The sequence below is a fragment of the Brassica oleracea genome, chromosome C3 (genome assembly GCF_000695525.1).
Source record: "Brassica oleracea var. oleracea cultivar TO1000 chromosome C3, BOL, whole genome shotgun sequence".
Lineage (NCBI taxonomy): Eukaryota > Viridiplantae > Streptophyta > Magnoliopsida > Brassicales > Brassicaceae > Brassica > Brassica oleracea.
In genome coordinates, this window is record NC_027750.1 from 54831641 (window position 1) to 54850922 (window position 19282).

Sequence of the window (19282 nt, forward strand, 5' to 3'; positions counted from 1 at the left end):
TTATTGAAACTATTTATATATTACTTTAAAATATAACTTTTATGATTTTATCACATTATATTATATTTTCAATTGATTTAGTTTAGAGATGGATTAATTTCTTATCGTGATAAAATTAATTATTTTAATAGTATTAAAATTATATTATTAGAAATTTTAAAAAATATTAATTATTTTTACTTTATATTTTCCTCAACTATATCAAAGTGGAATAGAAATAAAATAAGGAATATAAATTATTACATTTTTCTTAACTGTTTCATTTCATAATTTTGTATTTTCACTAATAAAATAAATGTTAGTGCTCCTTTTAACTCAAACCAATAAAATTTATAATTTAATTTTTGAGTAAAAACATATTATATATATTAATACAATTTAAAGTAAATTTCCAAATAACTTTAAAATATTTTTTGATCAAAGAATAAAATATATTTTAATACAAAATAATTTTATTTGTAAACTCACCCGTCCGTAGGGCGGGCCAACCACTAGTTATAATAAAACAACAATTAAACAAGTACGTAGGTATACTATGTAGTAGTCAAATTAGCATATGTCACTCCTCAGTGTCCAAATCATCTGGTTTAACCAAACCAGAAAAATATTATTCAAAAACCAAATTGAAAAATCAAACGAACCGGAAAATGTTGAACCAAACTTTCGATTGATAAATTTACTATTAGTATTACCAACAACCTAACCGGCTACCAATATGTTTGACTTGATATACTTTCCAAAGTTTGAAATTTAAACTATGTTTGGTCCACAACTGCTAAATTTAGCTGCCGTCTGCTCCAAACAATCAAACATTATGCTCGGTCTATAGTCTTAACTCTTATCTTTTCCTCATTGATGGCTTTAATTTTTCTTTCTTTCTTTCAAAACATACACATACAACTGAACGCTCAAAAAACCAGTTGGGGAACTTCCTGGGAAGCAGCCTATATTCAATCACCACGTTCTGTTGAATTCAAAACTTCATTCAAACTTTGCATCTAATCGAACACTACTATATAAGTAAATACTTATAAATCCATAAAACACTAACAACAAGTTTCATTATCTAATAAAGAGAGTCAGAGAGAGAGAGAGAAAAGGAGTGAGTTAAACTGTCTTCAAATATAATGATGAACAAAGGTGTTCTAAGTTCGATTCTGTTGGTTCGGTTCTTGTTGAGACTCGTCCGCTTGATCTTACAAAGACTGGAGAGAAGAAGCTCGTAGCTGGCTTCTTTGATGGCTTGTCACTTGGTTCGATCAAAGGCTCAGGTCCTAGTCCAGGCAAGGGTCATAATTTCGTGGACCGGAGCGATACGTTTCAGTTTGATAAACACTCCGGCCCAAGCCCAAGCAGACCCGGTCACTAATTCTTCAAATCTTTAGTTCAGACGGTTTAAGAGTCCATCCACGTCTAGGTCCAAAACATTATTTCATTTTTATCACATTTTTACATAGAAAGAAGAGAGGGAAAAATCAAGAAGAGAATGTCTTAATATTTTCCTGTCAATAGAATTATCGTTTGTAAGTTATTTAATTCTATTTGATAATGTACAATGTGAACTTTGGTTCTGATCAATATGATTTTTAATTTAACAATAAACATTACCAAGCGAATATGATTATATTGTCTAAATTACTGAAAACACACATTTTTAAATTATTTATATTTATAATAAAATTTTGAAACTAATTTACGTTTTCATCATATAGAAAATATAACCTTTTTCATTTCCAGTAAAATGTATTTACTTTTCTGAAAATATTTCATTTAGAGAAGGTTATTGAGAGATGAATTTGTATAGAGTTTGAGAATTTTAAGAGTTGATAGATTTAAAAAAAAAGTTATGTGGATTGTGAAAATTTATATATATTGACTTAAGAAATTTGATCATAATTTTTTTAGACTATTATAGATTTTCATGAATTGGTATTACCTCTTTTTAAATTAGTTACTAAAATTTAACCCGCACGTCCGTGGGGATATTTTTTCATTTTATAAATGTTTTGATATTGTTACAAATATTTTAAAAATATAATTTTTATTTTAGTGTTATATAATGTGTATCTCTATAATATTATTGTTCATATTTCATATTTGGTATTATTAATATATAGTGATTTGTTTAATACATTATACTTTGTTATTAATTTTTATTATTTACTAATATACTTTCGAATTAGATAAAATAAAGTAACAATCTGAAATAATCAAATAAAAAACCTCCTTTAAAAAATTTTTTCCTTAATTTATACATTTTGCATATAATAAATTTTTAAAATTTATTTATTTATATTATAGAAAAGAAATATGTTTAAGATAATTTATGTTTATATGTTTTTTTTTGTCAACATATGTTGTGTTTCAAAAATATACTTTAAAAAATATCATTTTAGTATTTTACGGGATTTATAAGTAAAAATACTATTTTATTAAAATAATATACCCTTATTATTTTTGTAAATAGTATATATAGTAGCATCTATCATATTATTTTAGTAAATTTTATTGATATAAGATATTTTTTGGATGTTATGATATTAAGTTTTTTAATTAAGATTTCAAAATATTAGATTGCTTCAATTTTTACAACATAATATAGTTTGTTTTTCGTGGTGCATTTCAAAAAGTTATTCTTTCTTATCTATGATTTTATTTTTTGTAAAATTTTAAATATTATCATTTTGAGTTTGAATATTTATTTTCAAAATTTATATTTGTCAAGAAAACTTTAGAAAATTACACAAGTATTTTTGAGTTTGGAAGACTACTTGAATTTTGAATTTGTTTTTTTTACTACATTAATATATTATTTTATAAAAATATTTAAATTTTTGTTAATATTTTATAAATTTTTCTCAACAGATTTTATATAACTAAAATAAAAAAAAATATAATTAAGTTTTCATTTTCATTAATAATTTAAATAAATTATTAAAATTTCATAGTTTTCTAATAACATATTTTTAAAATAGTATATGATCTAAAGGTTGTTATATACTATTATATTTTGTATATAAACATCTTAAACAATATATTGTTGAGAGTTTCAAAATAAATAAAAAGATAATATACAGTTGTAAATATAAAAATTTAACATATATTAATAAATTTATTTTGTATAAAATATTATATAGTTTACGAATTTTAACCAATTTTAATGATGAGTGATAATTTATTTAAATGGAACAATTTAAAAAAATAAAATTTGTTATTTTACTTATTTAATATAATTTTATAATATTTTAACCAATTCTTTACCAGAAGATTATTTATACAGATTGTGCCTAGCTCTAGCACATTCATCATAAAGTTTCCGTCTTCGTCAATGTCAACAACAATGGCATCAGGGTTAGCAACATTACAAAGTCTGTCCTGGGCTAAAGCCAGTAAAGTATGGGTTTTAAACGCCAGGTTTATATAAATTTTAGGGGCACCAAACAGAGAGATGTCTTATGGTATAGTGGTTCATGATTTTTTCATTTACCCTTCAAATAAAAATGTAATTATTTTGTATCCATGTTTTAATTTTTATTATTTTTTAGCCGTTCATTGTTTGTGTTCTCCATTGTTGATTGCGTTGTTGGAATTGTTACATTTAGACTAAACTATACTCTCTCCGTTTCAATTTAATTGTCGTTCTAGGAAAAATATTTCGTTTCAAAATAAGTGTCGTTTTATAGTTTCAATGCAAAATTTATTAACAAGGTTCTCTACTTTATTTTTTTATTGGTTGAAATATGGTTAGGTATATAGACAATTGTGTTTTTCTTTTGGAAATATACAAAATCATATATTTTATTAATTTGTGTGCATAAATATAGAACGACAATTAAAATGAAACGGAGAGAGTATGAAATTATAAAATCAAAATTGAAATTTCAATGTTTGAAGAATATTGCAAACAGAACTATAAAAACGATTAATATTTAAAAATTTTAAAATAAACGGATGGTTGTTCTGAAATACATATATTGATTATCACACATTACTAACAATTCCCTTTTAAGTTGCTATATTTTTAAGTAATTGATAAAAAAAATTTACATTTGTATTAGTATTTATGAAATTTATTTTTCTAAAAAAACAAATTTTAATAACAATTTAGATTATTTTAATTAAATATATTTAAAACGCTTAAAATAAAAACTATGGGGCATCGTTTTTAATGTGTTTTAAGCCCCAATTAGGTCTCGACCGGCACTGAGCAACAAAGGCTTTAAAATCAATTTTGTTTAAGAGGGATAGCTAATAATTAACTAAAAAATAAAGCTTTACATAATTAGGATAAACATGTCTCTTAGAACATCTCAAAAAACGTTCTATAACTTCAAATATGAAGTTTTTTGCTTTCTAAAAAGAAATTTTAAAACTTCAAATTTGAAGTTTTTAGTAGTGAAAATTTAAATATAGAGTTATACTACTCAAAATTTCAAATTTGAAGTTTTATTTTTATTTTTTGCATTTAGGTCCTTACAATTATATATTACATTTTATGATTCTTAATCATTTTGTTGTTTATCATTTTAATTTTTTAAAAAATTATATCTCATAAATATTTCTAATTTTTTTTCATAAATTTAAATTTTACACATAAAACTAAATAAAAACCTCTAAATAAGACTTCAAATATTTTTGAAATAGAATCATAAAACAACAATATTACAAAAAAACTTTACAAATGCACTAATTGATCATATAGGAAAGTATTACATTAATACTCTTACAGAATAATGTGATATTTTACTCATAGTTTAGTAGTTACCTATGTATTCTATGTAAAATTTTATATTTTTGTGTATCTTTATATTAATTAATATTGATGTAGTATTTTTATATATGTGCTAATTATTTATATATTTTTATTAATCTAAATTAATTATGATAAATAGAAAGACCATAATATAAAATATAAGTATTTTTGAAGTTTAGTTTGAAGTTTTGCTTTTGAAAAAAAACATCTTTAAATTTCAAATATGAAGTTTTGCAAACTTCAAAATAAAGTGTCTTTTTGGAGATGTTTTTAGTCTTTAGTTAACAAGTTATCAAATTTCTTATTCCTTCTTGGTAAAGTATACTTTTTTGCTCACTATTTACTTCAAATTTGCAGTTTTTTCATTCTACAATTCTTTTTTTTTCTATACTAATCATTTATATTTGTTTGAGTATGTCAATACAAAGAATTGAGTCATTTAATTGTTTTAGTTACAAAAACTAATAATTATAAAACTTTATTATGAAAATTTGGTTATGAATATTGGAGCATAAACGTAAACATATTATATTATATTTTAAAAAACTTAGCTAGTTTATTTCTTTATTTATTTGTTATATAATAATGTTATTTGTTATTCTAAATGTTTTTAATGATTCAACTTTTATGTTTTGATTCGGGCATATTTATATGTTGACATGGCACTGCTGGTTACACATGCTTTTAAAAAAATTAGATATACTACTGGGTAATTGGTAGTAAGGATTTGTTTCTAATTCATTTTAAAATAAGAAGTAACAAATTAAGACAGAACAGAAAACGAAAGAATGACAGCAAATATTTTTCTGTTTCTAGTGCCGAATTCTAATAAACTACTGGGTAATTGGTGAATATGTATAAAAAAACGATCCCCTACTAAATAAGTTTCTAAAAATAAACGCAAACCGTTGAGTTAAGCCCGAAGAAAAAAGAAACTTAAGAAACAAGCAATTTACCTAATCCTATCATGTTGAGGAAATGGAAGTTATAATATATTTAGATAAGTCTTCTAGATATGTTATCTAATAGGATTAGGAAATATAGCTCTCTATATATATTGATGTCGATGATAAGATGAGTGTGTGAGAGCTTGATCGAATTGTTGTTTAAGCTTTGCTTGATTGATTGAATAAGAGAAGGACTTCTTATTAATTATTGCTTTGTGATTCTATGTAGCTTTGTGATTCTATATTTGGTATCAGAGCCAAACAAGAATTCATTCGAAAGTCCGAAAAAAGGCACATACGACAATGGCGGAAGTTAAAGAAGAACCTACGGCAAACAAAGAGACTGGGCAAACCTCTATAAAGTTTCTGATGTTAACTACATTAAACTATACCGGCTGGTGTATGAGGATGAAGATAGCACTCGAGGTTAGCGAGGTTTGGGAAACAATTGATCCTGGAGTCAAAGATGAGAAGAAGAATAACATGGCGATCGCATTCTTGTTTCAATCTATACCTGAGGCACTGATTCTCCAAGTTGGCGACTTGGACACGGCAAAAGGCGTATGGGATGCAATAAAGGCACGAAATCTTGGAGCAGAGAGGGTTAGAGAAGCGAGATTGCAAACGTCAATGGCGGAGTTTGATAGGCTTAAGATGAAAGACGGAGACATGATTGATACCTTTGTAGGAAAGCTATCTGAGATCTCTTCTAAATCCACAGCATTAGGAGAAGTGTTAGAAGAATATAAGATTGTTAAGAAGTTCCTTAAAAGCTTACCTAGGAAGAAATACATCCAGATCGTTACGTCGATTGAACAACTTCTTGACCTAAATTCGACAAGCTTTGAGGACATCGTTGGAAGGTTGAAAGCCTATGAAGAAAGGATCACCGAAGATGAGGAAGAAGAACACGAGGACCAGAATAAACTTATGTACGCAGACTCTGGACAAGAAAGCATCGGAGGTTATGGAAGAGGTCGAGGACGGAGCGGTCGCTCATCTTGGAGAGGAAGAGGCCGTGGCCGTCAAGGAACGTTTCAAAGCCAGAGAGAGGCTTATAAACGACGTCTATCCGGAGATATTTCTCACATCACATGTTTCGGTTGTGATAAGCTTGGCCATTACGCTTCGGACTGTCCTGACAAGCAACTCAAACTCAAAGAAACGGTTGAAAAAAAGGAGGAAGACACTCGTGAAGCCGATGAACTGATGATGAACGAGGTAGTCTATCTCAATGAAAGAAAAGTAAATCTAAACGCATTCCAAGCCGACTTGGATAAGATGAACGTATGGTATCTCGACAATGGTGCGAGCAACCACATGAGCGGAAACCGTTTGTTCTTCTATGAACTTGATGAAACCATCTTAGGAAATGTGAGGATTGGAGATGATTCTCGAATTGATATAAAAGGAAAAGGATCTGTTCGTTTTAACTTCAATAATGACGAGAAGAAGGTATTAAACAATGTATATTACATTCCTGGACTTAGAAGCAACATAGTTAGCCTAGGGCAAGCTACTGAGGTTGGTTGAGAAGTACGAATGAAGGATGAGACGTTAACATTATTTTACCGCAATGGTAGGCTTATGGTGAAGACCACACGGACAAATAACAGACTATACAAAGTAGTCCTACAAGCCGATCAATTGCACTGTCTGCAAATAGCATCAGCAGGTGGACCATCGATGTGGCACGCTTGTTTAGGCCACATAAACGGTGAGAAGTTAAAGATGATGATCAACATGGAGCTCGTTGTTGGCGTACCTAAGCCCACTGATGGCGAAGAAACTTGCATCTCTTGTCTACTTGGAAAGCAAACAAGGAGACCGTTCCCGAAAGAAACTCAGTATAGAGCTTCTAAGCCATTGGAGCTAATTCACGGCGACCTTTGCGGGCCAATCTCACCTCCAACTCCTGCACAAAAACGATATGTTTTTGTCCTTATCGACGACTATACAAGGTATATGTGGACTATCTTACTGAAAGAGAAAGGTGAAGCATTCGAAAAGTTTAAGAAATTCAAGAATCTTGTGGAACAAGAAACGCAAAGTAAGGTCAAAACCTTTCGAACAGACAGAGGTGGAGAATTCTTGTCTCTTGAGTTTGAAGACTACTGTGAAAATAATGTTATTAGGCGACACCTAACGGCACCCTATTCTCCGCAACAGAACGGAGTAGTCGAAAGACGTAACCGGACCTTGTTGGAGATGACGAGGAGCATCCTAAAGCACATGCACGTGCCAAATTTATATTGGGGTGAGGCAGTAAGACATTCTACTTACCTTATTAACCGTGTTTTGACGAGAGCTCTGGACGGGAAGACACCATATGAGGCTCTACGTTTGTACAAACCGAACCTCACTCATCTCCGGGTGTTTGGATGCGTGTGTTATGCACGGACGGAGAGAGCTGGTAGAAAGAAACTTGACGACAGATCAAGGGTGCTTGTGCACTTGGGAACGGAACCAGGATCAAAGGCTTATCGCCTTTATAATCCATCGAGCAATAGAATCATCGTGAGTAGGGATGTTATCTTCGTTGAAGCTAAAGAATGGAGCTGGAACAAAAAAGAGAAAACAGAGCATAATGGCGAAGGAAAACTTATTGTTCCAATAAAAACAATAGGTGATAAAGAGGACATCACGTTCGAGGAAGAGAACGAAGATGTTGAGGTTATCGAAGAAGAAGAAGAAGAGCTCGAGGAAGAAGGAGATGAGGTACAGCTTAGACGATCTCAAAGGGTGACTACAAAGCCTTCCTATCTCGATGACTATGTTATGTTAGCTGAAGTAGAAGGAGAACGTCTATTGATGATGATAAACGACGAGCCTTGAGACTTCAAAGAAGCAAAGGAGATAAAAGTGTGGATTGATGTGTGTAAAGATGAGATCTTTTCCATAGAAAAGAATGATACATGGGACCTTGTTGAGCTCTCGGCTGGAGTGAAGCCAATTGGGCTTAAATGGGTGTTCAAGATAAAACGTAACGCCGACGGAAGCATTAGCAAGTATAAAGCTCGTTTGGTGGCAAAAGGATATGTCCAAAAGCATGGAATCGATTATGATGAGGTGTTTGCACCAGTCGCTCGTGTCGAGACTATACATTTAATTATTGCTCTCGCAGCTTTGAATGGATGGGAAGTTCACCAACTAGACGTAAAGACCGCATTCCTCCATGGAAAACTAAAGGAAGATGTGTATGTTGTGCAACCTGAAGGGTTTGTTGTTAGAGGAGAAGAGACCAAGGTTTATAAACTAAAGAAGGCTCTCTATGGTCTACGTCAAGCACATAGAGTTTGGAACATCAAGTTGAACCAAATCCTGTGTGGGCTTAACTTCAAGAGGTGCTCGAAGGATCCGTCTCTTTACCGGAAGGAAGAGAGTGGAGAGCTTCTTGTGGTGGTTGTGTACGTAGATGACTTACTTGTCACCGGCTCTTCACTTGAGATGATACTAACTTTCAAACGTGGGATGGCAAAACAATTTGAGATGAGTGACTTTGGTAAATTGACCTATTACTTAGGAATCGAAGTTCATCAAAGAGAGGATGGCATTGTCTTGGTGGAAGACAGATATGAAAAGAAAATCCTTGAAGAAACCGAGATGAGTATATGTAACCTCACACATGTACCGTTGGAGATGAATGCAAAGATGTCCAAGGCAATTAGTGAGAAGAGGATCGACGAAACGAGGTACCGTCGGAGCATCGGTTGTCTCTGTTACTTGTTACATACACGTTCGGACTTGTCTTTCTCCGTTGGACTACTCAGTAGGTATATGCAAGAGCTCAAAGAATCGCATGGCGCTGCATTAAAACAAGTCTTAAGATACTTGCGAGGTACATGTTCTCTTGGGTTATACTTTGCGCGTGGTAAAGGTCTAAAGCTTGAAGGTTATAGTGATGCTTCTCACAATGTGGACGATGATGATGGAAAGAGTACAACGGGTCATGTATTTTTATCTTGGTGATAGCCCTATATCTTGGTGTTCAACTAAACAAGAGATAGTTACTTTGTCAAGCTGTGAGGCAGAGTTTATGGCCGCGACCGAGGCTGCAAAATAAACGATTTGGTTACAAGAACTATTAAGTGAAGTTCTTGGCGAGGCTTGCAAAAGTGTGGTCATACGAGTTGACAATAAATCTGTGATTGCACTTACTAAAAATCCTGTGTTTCATGGCCGAAGTAAACATATACATCGAAGGTTCCATTTTATTCGAGAATGTGTTGAAAACGAGCAATTGGAGGTTGAGCATGTTCCGGGGAATGAACAGAAAGCAGACATCCTTACGAAGTCGCTTGGAATCATTAAATTCAAGGAAATGAGAAGTCTGATTGGAGTACAAGATGTGTGTGAAAAGGAGTACAAGTTTCATGGCCGAAGTAAACATATACATCGAAGGTTCCATTTTATTCGAGAATGTGTTGAAAACGAGCAATTGGAGGTTGAGCATGTTCCGGGGAATGAACAGAAAGCAGACATCCTTACGAAGTCGCTTGGAATCATTAAATTCAAGGAAATGAGAAGTCTGATTGGAGTACAAGATGTGTGTGAAAAGGAGTTCAAGCTTAAGGGGGAGAATGTTGAGTTAAGCTTGAAGAAAAAAGAAACTTAAGAAGCAAGCAATTTACATAATCCTATCATGTTGAGGAATTGGAAGTTACAATATATTTAGATAAGCCTTCTAGATATGTTATCTAATAGGATTAGGAAATATAGCTCTCTATATATATTGACGGCAGTATATTAAACTTGGATTTTTTTTTTTGTGTGTGCGCACGATTAAACTTGGACCTATAAGTCTCGATCAATGGCATTGAATTCGTAATCGCTTAACATATTTTAAAAGGGGTTGGAGTTGGATTAAACCAACTCGTGAATTTACACACAGAAACAAAATAATTTATGGATAAAAATGATTTTGAAATAATGATGGAAAACTAAAATATTAGAACTTTATACTTAACATAAGAGGAAAGCTTAAATTTATTTTGAAATAATGTTAAATTGATTCAAATAAAATATGTTTTTTACAAAGGATGTAGCATTGTTTCTGAGTTTGTGGTCTACTAATTATTAGTGGTTCCATCTATAGCAAAGCCATTTTGACTGTCCTCCTAAATTATTATTTCTATCAAATCTAGTAGTGTACAGAAAGTAATGACTACCGTATTTATGTTGGTCCATGCCTTTACATGCATCTCACAAAAAAAAAAATTAAATCTTAATGAACAAAATCATGCACTAATTGACTCTCAAATGTCAAATCTCTACAATTTGTAACACTTCACATGGACTATAAGCTTTTGTACACTATTTTTTTTGGCGTACGTACCACAAAGCTGAAAGCATGAGCCGCACGTGTCAATAGCATCTATGTACATAATTTTTTTTGACAAAAATCTATGTACATAATTGATTCATGTTTTATTTATACATCTGAAATTTATATACATAATTATATTATTTTGATACATAATTGGTCAAAGAATCTAAACCACGATAGAACAACCAATAGAAAATAAAAAATAATAACTATAAATGTTTGAAAAACTCATATTAAATAAAAAAATGATGGTATAATATTCTTATTTTAAACCTAATCACAATAAATGTTTGATGAACTTCAACTAATACTAAAAAGCTTGTGTTAGATAACTAAGAAAAAAAAAAATCAAAGTAGTGAATTTAAATTAGTGTTAAATAATAAATTACTAGGTGGACCGATGGCACGCATATGCGGACATTAATATGATTCATGTATTTTACGTATAGCTATTAATTATATATTACAAGTGAATAAGTAGATCGCAATTCTCTCTCACTCTCTGTGTATCTTTCTATGTCACTCTTTTAGGTTCTTTCTATCTTAATCTTTCAATTCTCTCTATTTCACTCATTTCAAGTCTTTTTATATATCTCTCTTGTTCTCTTTCCCCTGGTCCCTCTCTCTCGTAATATTTACTTTCTCTCTATTCCACCTCTTTATATATACTAGGGGCTTAGCTTCGCGCAAGCGCAAGGTTGTTAGACATAAAAATGTACATTTGTTTTTCAAGATTTCGATGGACCTTTATCTTGTTATACACATAACATAATTGATAAATCAAGTCGAGAAAATCCTAAACTATAAGTAAATTGGAAGTTATAAAATTCTTTTATCTCTATTTGTATTTTACTAAGTACACTAAATTAATTATACCATTTTAGTAATGAAAAATCACACAAACCCAACCTTTTAAAAAAAACAAAAAACAAAAGCACAAACCAAAGAAGCATGATTCATATAATTCCAAAAATGTCCCAGAATGTCCAACAAAGCAGAGTAACGAAACAAAAACATAGGAAAGTAAAGGTCATCATGAGGCTCACACTAAGACCTGCAACTTATTGAAGTGAAAAAATCAGTGAAGAAAATAGAACAACAATGCATAAAAAACACTAAAACCAGATAAGTAACAGAAGAACATTACCTCTAATTCTAAGATTCTCATGAAATTTGCAGAGTATCTACACAATGAAATAGAAAGACAGTCACAATCAGCATTGGAAACATATGAAATATTAAAGGAAGAAGCCAACTGATTACCTAATGACTCCTGATTCAATGCCCTCTCTAAGTAGTTCATCATTGTCTTCACAGCCTCACATCTACATAATAAGATGAAAAATTCAAGTTAGAGAGAAAGAGAGTATCAACAGACAAACAAAAGACACTTATTACTGACTAAACCTTCGACCTTAACCCACCCTAAACGTCTATCCAACCCAACTCATTATTCAAGACACTCTCACACTGCTAAGTAATAAACAGAACAACAATGAACAAAAGACACAAAAGCAGTTAAAAGACAGAAGAACATTACCTCTAATTCTTAGATTCTCCTGGAATTTGCAAATTCTCTACATAATGAAAAAGAAAGCCGATCTTTTCTTTCTAACAGAAGGATTTTCTCCTGATTCAATGCCATATCCAAGAAACTCATCATTGTTACAACCTGACATCAACATAATAGCGTAAAGATTTGCTATTGTACTGTCTATGTGGTTCTGCAGTAGGATTTGCTCTTATACTGTCTATGTGGTTCTGCAGTTAGGGAAAAAAATCTTTTGCTAAAAAGGAGAAACAGTAATAGCGCAAGAACAAGCTTCGAAAACAATGAAAGCTGCCTACCGTAAGATTTTTGGCTTTCTCATACTTCTCCTTGTCACTCTAACCTTTCAAGGCACTGCTAGCTGCCAAAAATACATACTTGAACTCTTTTGGGTTGATATTTGCGTTAAAGAGTTACAGAAAAGGGTTTTGACACATACAATAACATTTTTTAGACAAAGAAAACAAACCTGCCCATAAGCTTGAACATCAGGGAGATCATATCCTCTCTGCTTGATGTACTCTGAAAACTCGGGAGATGTAGTTTAGGAGCTCTTACAGTAGTCGCTGATGAGCACTTTGCCTCCTGGTTTAAGCCACTTGAAGAAAGCCTCGAACAATGCTGGTTTGTCATGTTAAAGAAGAGAGAATGAATGAGTTAAGCATTCACAGTGATAAACTTCAAGAGAGAACAACTTAGATAAAGTTTGTGTACTTGGATGTGCAGAATAATGTGTCACGGCTGTAAATGACATCAAACGAATTCTCCGGGTAATGTTTTGTGGTGCAATCCGCAACCTTAAACTCAACCAAGCAGCTGAATCCAATAGCACGTTCCAATGCAAATAAAATCATGTTGACGAAGAGATTGATACCAACAACATGAACATCGAAGTTCTAAGCCATGTAGAAGTTACCTCCACCAGTGCCACAACCAACATTTAACACTTTCTGTCTTGGTTCCAGATCCATTTTCTCCATAAATTCTTTGGTTGTCTCTGCCACAATAAACATAACACAAACACAAATAAATATTGATACATGCAGACACAGGACATCTCTCACACACAACAGAAGCAAAAGAAAATAGGGATTTTACCGATTCCACCAGTGCTCACATACCCTTGTCCAAAGACACGCTCATAGCGTAGGATCCCGCTGGATTTGTACTGAGCATTGTCCAAGAAACACTGGAAACCTTTGTCATTTTCTGAGCTGACTTTCTGCCAAATCCAACAAATCTGCATTCCACATCACAAAGAGTGTTATAAATGGTTAAGATCTTGGAGTAGTAGAAGACAATGTTGATAGACAGAGTCTTGATTTACAAAAGACCGTACGGACATTCTGGAACAGGAACACCTTTCCCAATGTCCATGGTGATATCAGATGGATGGATACCATTCTTTGGTTTTACCATCTGAAAAAACAGACAGCAGGCAGGTTTTGAGAGAGAAAACAAAATAGACAATCCTTACCCAAACCCACAACAACAAGGTATACTGATCACAAAAATAAGTCTATAAGAAAGAGAAATAACCTTGGATGCTCTCCACGGCTCTGAAAAGATAAACAGAAGTTTGAGCGAGGAACTCTGACTTGGGAACATGACAACGCAATGGAGAAAATTACCTTCTCTTTAACACCGTCAACAACAACCCACATATATATTCTGCTCTTGCTTCAGTTTTTCTTCTTCCAAAGATTTTTTGTCCTGCAAATTTAAAATTTCAACATACTCTGTGCTCCTTTGTTTCTTTAAGATGGAATTATTTATGACAAAACCAAGGAAAACCACAGCAAGAAAAAAAATCTGTCTAACTACCTCTGTGCTCATTTGTTTCTTCTTCTCTTTTTCTCTCAAATGCCACTCATATAATCAGCGTGGAAGATAATACCCTATTGAAATAACATAAGAAAAGAACACTGGATATTAAGATGAACGCAGGAGACGGAGCAAAACCTCTCGAAATCGAAATCAAAATCAAAATCAAAAACTTGCGAACAACCACAGGTTAGATACATTACAAGTACAAAACAGAAGACTTTGGTCATCAGTAAGATAATTTACCTGACGATGACTGTATCGAGATAAGGGGCAATCGCGGCAAACTTCAATGCGGCGTGAATTCTTTCCACGAACCTTAAAGGCGTTATCTTGGTCGTCTGTGATATCATCCAGTGGTGGAGGTGATGAAGCAGCCCACTCCTTCTCTCTCTTCCGCTTCAGCGCTCTCTCATCCTCCTCAACACCACCATTCTTGACTTCTTCTCTCTCACTTTCCATCCTAAGAATGTCCTTGCACAACAAACACTCTAGATTTCGAATGAGATGAGTTGATGGTGGTGAAGCCAATCGAGCATCAAAGAACTTCAAAAGGCTGAATAGTGTGAGATATGCAAAAACATTAGTGAGATCTCCAAAAACGAATCTTCGGTATTAGTTAAAAAAAAAAAAATCTGGAGAGGCCGGAGACGGTTTGGAAACGTAAGAGACCACACGTCATTTTTAGTTTTCCATTCGATAGAGAAAAAACAAAAATAAATGTGGGGCTCACAATCTGCCACGAGCAAAAACTCAATTATTATATTATAGATTTCAATAATAGATGAGAAGCCCAATATTACTCAAATCCGTGTGTGACGTGGCAAAAAACAACCTCCCTATTGGACGATTTTTTAAGCTGACGTAGACGTCTTCTATGAGGCTCATATTCTCCTTTTATTACTTGTTTGATATATGTATCTCTCTCTCATTTTAGTAACTAAAATAAAATTAGAGATTCTAGTAATAAACTAATGAATTAGGGTTTAACTAAATTTTCTCCAAAAATTATTATAAATATTAATAATTATTTATAATAATTGCTTATAATATTCCTTAAGGTTCTAACCAGTGGTACGAACGCGGTGATGTGAGCAGAAATCAGAGTACACTACTGATTACGGCCGGAAAAACGATTCTACCGGAGCAAACTTGCATTGGCGTTTTTTGAATCTCTTAATGAACTAATTGTAAGATCATTTGGTATGATCATATGTTAAGGAAATTGTGAATAGGACCATTAATTAATTAGTCTATTTAAGTGGTCAATATTGTGAATAAGATAAAGATTTGAACATGATGAGTGTTATGAAACATTTATATGTGGATACTCTTTTTTAGTTTATATATATCGAAATTAGATATTCTGTATATTTAAAAATAAAATATTCAGTTAAAAAAATATATGTATATAGTAATTTTACACTAAAAGAATTAACAATATGTCATTCTATTTATACTAAAATAATATAATTTTCCATATACACTACACTATGTATATATATATGATGACAAAAAAAAACAGTATATACTCTTTTATTAATTGTTATTACATTTTCAAGTTTGGTACAATTAATATATAATTTTAAATAATCAAATTAAGAATCTTCTTCAACATATGATTTTTTTGAAAAATATATAGCTGTAGAAATAAATTTTTGACATATGTTAATAACTTTATTTTGGTACAAAATATTATGTAGTTAACTAATTTTAACCCATTTAAAGGTAAATGATAATTTATTTATATGAAAGCTTTTCTAAAAAATAAATAAGTTAATATACCAGTTTAATATATTTTTTTCATATTTTTATATAATACTTGTATTTTAATATTAAATTTGTTAAAAATAGCATAGAATTTTTTTTGTTTTATAATAAAATTTTAATTAACAATGATTTATTATAATATTATATTAATAATTACGAAATTAATTAATATGTTATTTATAAAAATATTTAAAATTTTAAGTAAGATTTTGTTAGATTCTTTTTCAACAGATTTTGTTATAATTAAAAAAAAAAACAAATTTATAGTTAGTTTATTATTAATGTAAATAATCAAATATGTCATATTAACTAACTTTTAAGTGGTTGTATTTTTTTTTTTTTGGTCATCAACATAAACAGACTCATACAGACTCTGTAAACCAAAACGGGAGCTCTCCATCCATATGAACGACGAAAGACGGTTGTTTACTGGCACTGCGTGCTAGACTATCCGCCTTTGAGTTTAGCGTTCTTGATACATGGATGAGCTCTGAGCTAATGAAGCTTTCTTTAAGGGTCTTTATATATTCCAAATAAACTACAAATGATGGCCATTCATCAGGTTCCGAAACTATCTTCAACAATTGAGAACAATCTGTTGCAAATGTGACTTGATACTGACGCAAATTCCTCATACACTCCATTGCCCACAGTAAGGCTTCCATCTCTGCATGAAGAGGAGAGAGATTAGCCCTGACATTTCGTGCCCCTATTAAACCATCAAAACCTTCTAAAGTATTGTACCAACCCTGGCCTGAGAAGAAGTCATTTTCTTTCCAGGACCCATCTGTGAAACACCATCGTCCCAAGATCATCGGTAGGGTCGGAACGCCAGCCTGATGTATTGCTCCCTGTGTTTTAACCATTTGTGCTTCTGCCCAAAGTGTTGATTCTGTTTCTGCTAATTTGAGCGTTTCCCTCGGATCAATGTTTAAATTACTGAAGATTTTATTATTTCTTCATTTCCAAATGTACCACAATATCTATGCAAACTGATGAATGTCCATTTGGGGAGAGACCCTCCAAAAAAGGTGGTCCATATTTGTGAAGAGAGAACAATATGTCATTCTATTTATACTAAAATAATATAATTTTCCATATACACTACACTATGTATATATATATGATGACAAAAAAAACAGTATATATATATAATTTATATAATACACAATATAACTATAGAATTTATATAAAAAAAGAGTATATAATTTTTTTTGTTTTATAATAAAATTTTAATTAACAATGATTTATTATAATATTATATTAATAATTACGAAATTAATTAATATGTTATTTATAAAAATATTTAAAATTTTAAGTAAGATTTTGTTAGATTATTTTTCAACAGATTTTGTTATAATTTTAAAAAAACAAATTTATAGTTAGTTTATGTCATATTAACTAACTTTTAAGTGGTTGTATTTTTTTTTTTTTGGTCATCAACATAAACAGACTCATACAGACTCTGTAAACCAAAACGGGAGCTCTTCATCCATATGAACGACGAAAGACGGTTGTTTCCTGGCACTGCGTGCTAGACTATCCGCCTTTGAGTTTAGCGTTCTTGATACATGGATGAGCTCTGAGCTAATGAAGCTTTCTTTAAGGGTCTTTATATATTCCAAATAAACTACAAATGATGGTCATTTATCAGGTTCCGAAACCATCTTCACTAATTGAGAACAATCCGTTGCAAATGTGACTTGATACTAACGCAAATTCCTCATACACTCCATTGCCCACAGTAAGGCTTCCATCTCTGCATGAAGAGGAGAGAGATTAGCCCTGACATTTCGTGCCCCTATTAAACCATCAAAACCTTCTAAAGTATTGTACCAACCCTGGCCTGAGAAGAAGTCATTTTCTTTCCAGGACCCATCTGTGAAACACCATCGTCCCAAGATCATCGGTAGGGTCGGAACGCCAGCCTGATGTATTGCTCCCTGTGTTTTAACCATTTGTGCTTCTGCCCAAAGTGTTGATTCTGTTTCTGCTAATTTGAGCGTTTCCCTCGGATCAATGTTTAAATTACTGAAGACTTTATTATTTCTTCCTTTCCAAATGTACCACAATATCTATGCAAACTGATGAGTGTCCATTTGGGGAGAGACCCTCCAAAAAAGGTGGTCCATATTTGTGAAGAGAGAACCAGTTGGAAAAATATTTGGATTTGATGGTATCTTTGAGAGCGCCCAAACCTGAAGTGCTGGAAGGCATTCAAAAAACACATGGTTTACTGATTCCTCTGAGGCTCCGCATCTCGAACAACATATATCCCCTTGTAAACCTCTTGCTCGCAGATTCTTCTTAACTGCTATATATCCAGACACCAGTTGCCATAAAAAATGTTTCATCTTCGGTGGACACCAAACTTTCCAGCAAAATGCTTTCAATAAATCAACTGTAGGTCCAAACACTACTGGTGGTTTTTTCTTATCTGGGTAAACCAGTTCTACTTGATATCCTGATTTGACCGTGTATTTTCCATTTTTTGTGAAATGTCATCCATCCCTATCCACCATCTGAGTTCTGCTTAGTGGTATATTTTCTATGATTTTCACATCCTGGGGGTCCACCAAAGCCTGAATTGCCTGTAAATTCCAAGTTTGCGAAGCGGGATCTATGAGAGAGTCCACGGTGAGGTCTGGGTAGTTGTCATGTTGATTTTTATTTGCTGGTCTGGGGCGAGTGGTTGGGAGCCTTGGATCATTTCATACAGATATAGTCCTTTGCTAACCAGAGATCTAGCAGAAACAATACTCTGCCAACCATATGATGGAGAGTATGGTCGAATCGGTTCCAAGGGTGAGGTATTCATGTAGTACTGTCCTTTAAAAACTCGATAAAATAATGTATGGGGCTTCTCTATCAGACGCCATAACTGTTTAACAAGCATCGCTGTGTTAAAATCAGTGATGTCTTTAAAACCCAAACCTCCTTCATCCTTATTTGTACATACTTTATCCCACGATTTCCAATGCATACCTTTTGTACTACCCCCGGGGCTCCACCAGAATTGTGCTACCGCACTCGTCAGTTTTTTAGTTGTTGTCTTTGGTAACCGATAGCATGACATCACATGATTTGGTAAGGCCGTAACCATTGACTTAATG

At 32.3% G+C, this 19282-nt stretch overlaps 1 long non-coding RNA gene and 1 pseudogene across 14 annotated transcripts; one reads left to right on the forward strand and one right to left on the reverse strand.

Moving 5' to 3' along the window:
• Nucleotides 1–1127: 1127 nt before the first annotated feature.
• On the forward strand, nt 1128–1369 carry LOC106334390 (annotated as a pseudogene).
• A 10588-nt stretch (nt 1370–11957) lies between these two features.
• On the reverse strand, nt 11958–15063 carry LOC106331767. Of its 14 annotated transcripts, none has more exons than XR_001267957.1 (13): nt 14646–15063; nt 14400–14473; nt 14207–14288; nt 14115–14134; nt 13919–13994; nt 13697–13815; nt 13290–13572; nt 13045–13196; nt 12875–12936; nt 12567–12698; nt 12290–12351; nt 12174–12210; nt 11958–12080 (listed from the first exon to the last, which is right to left on the reverse strand). It is a non-coding gene; the product is annotated as an uncharacterized LOC106331767 (long non-coding RNA). The 14 variants fall into 14 exon arrangements; XR_001267951.1 differs by having other exon boundaries at nt 13674–13815; XR_001267952.1 differs by having other exon boundaries at nt 13674–13815; nt 13915–13994.
• Nucleotides 15064–19282: the final 4219 nt, after the last annotated feature.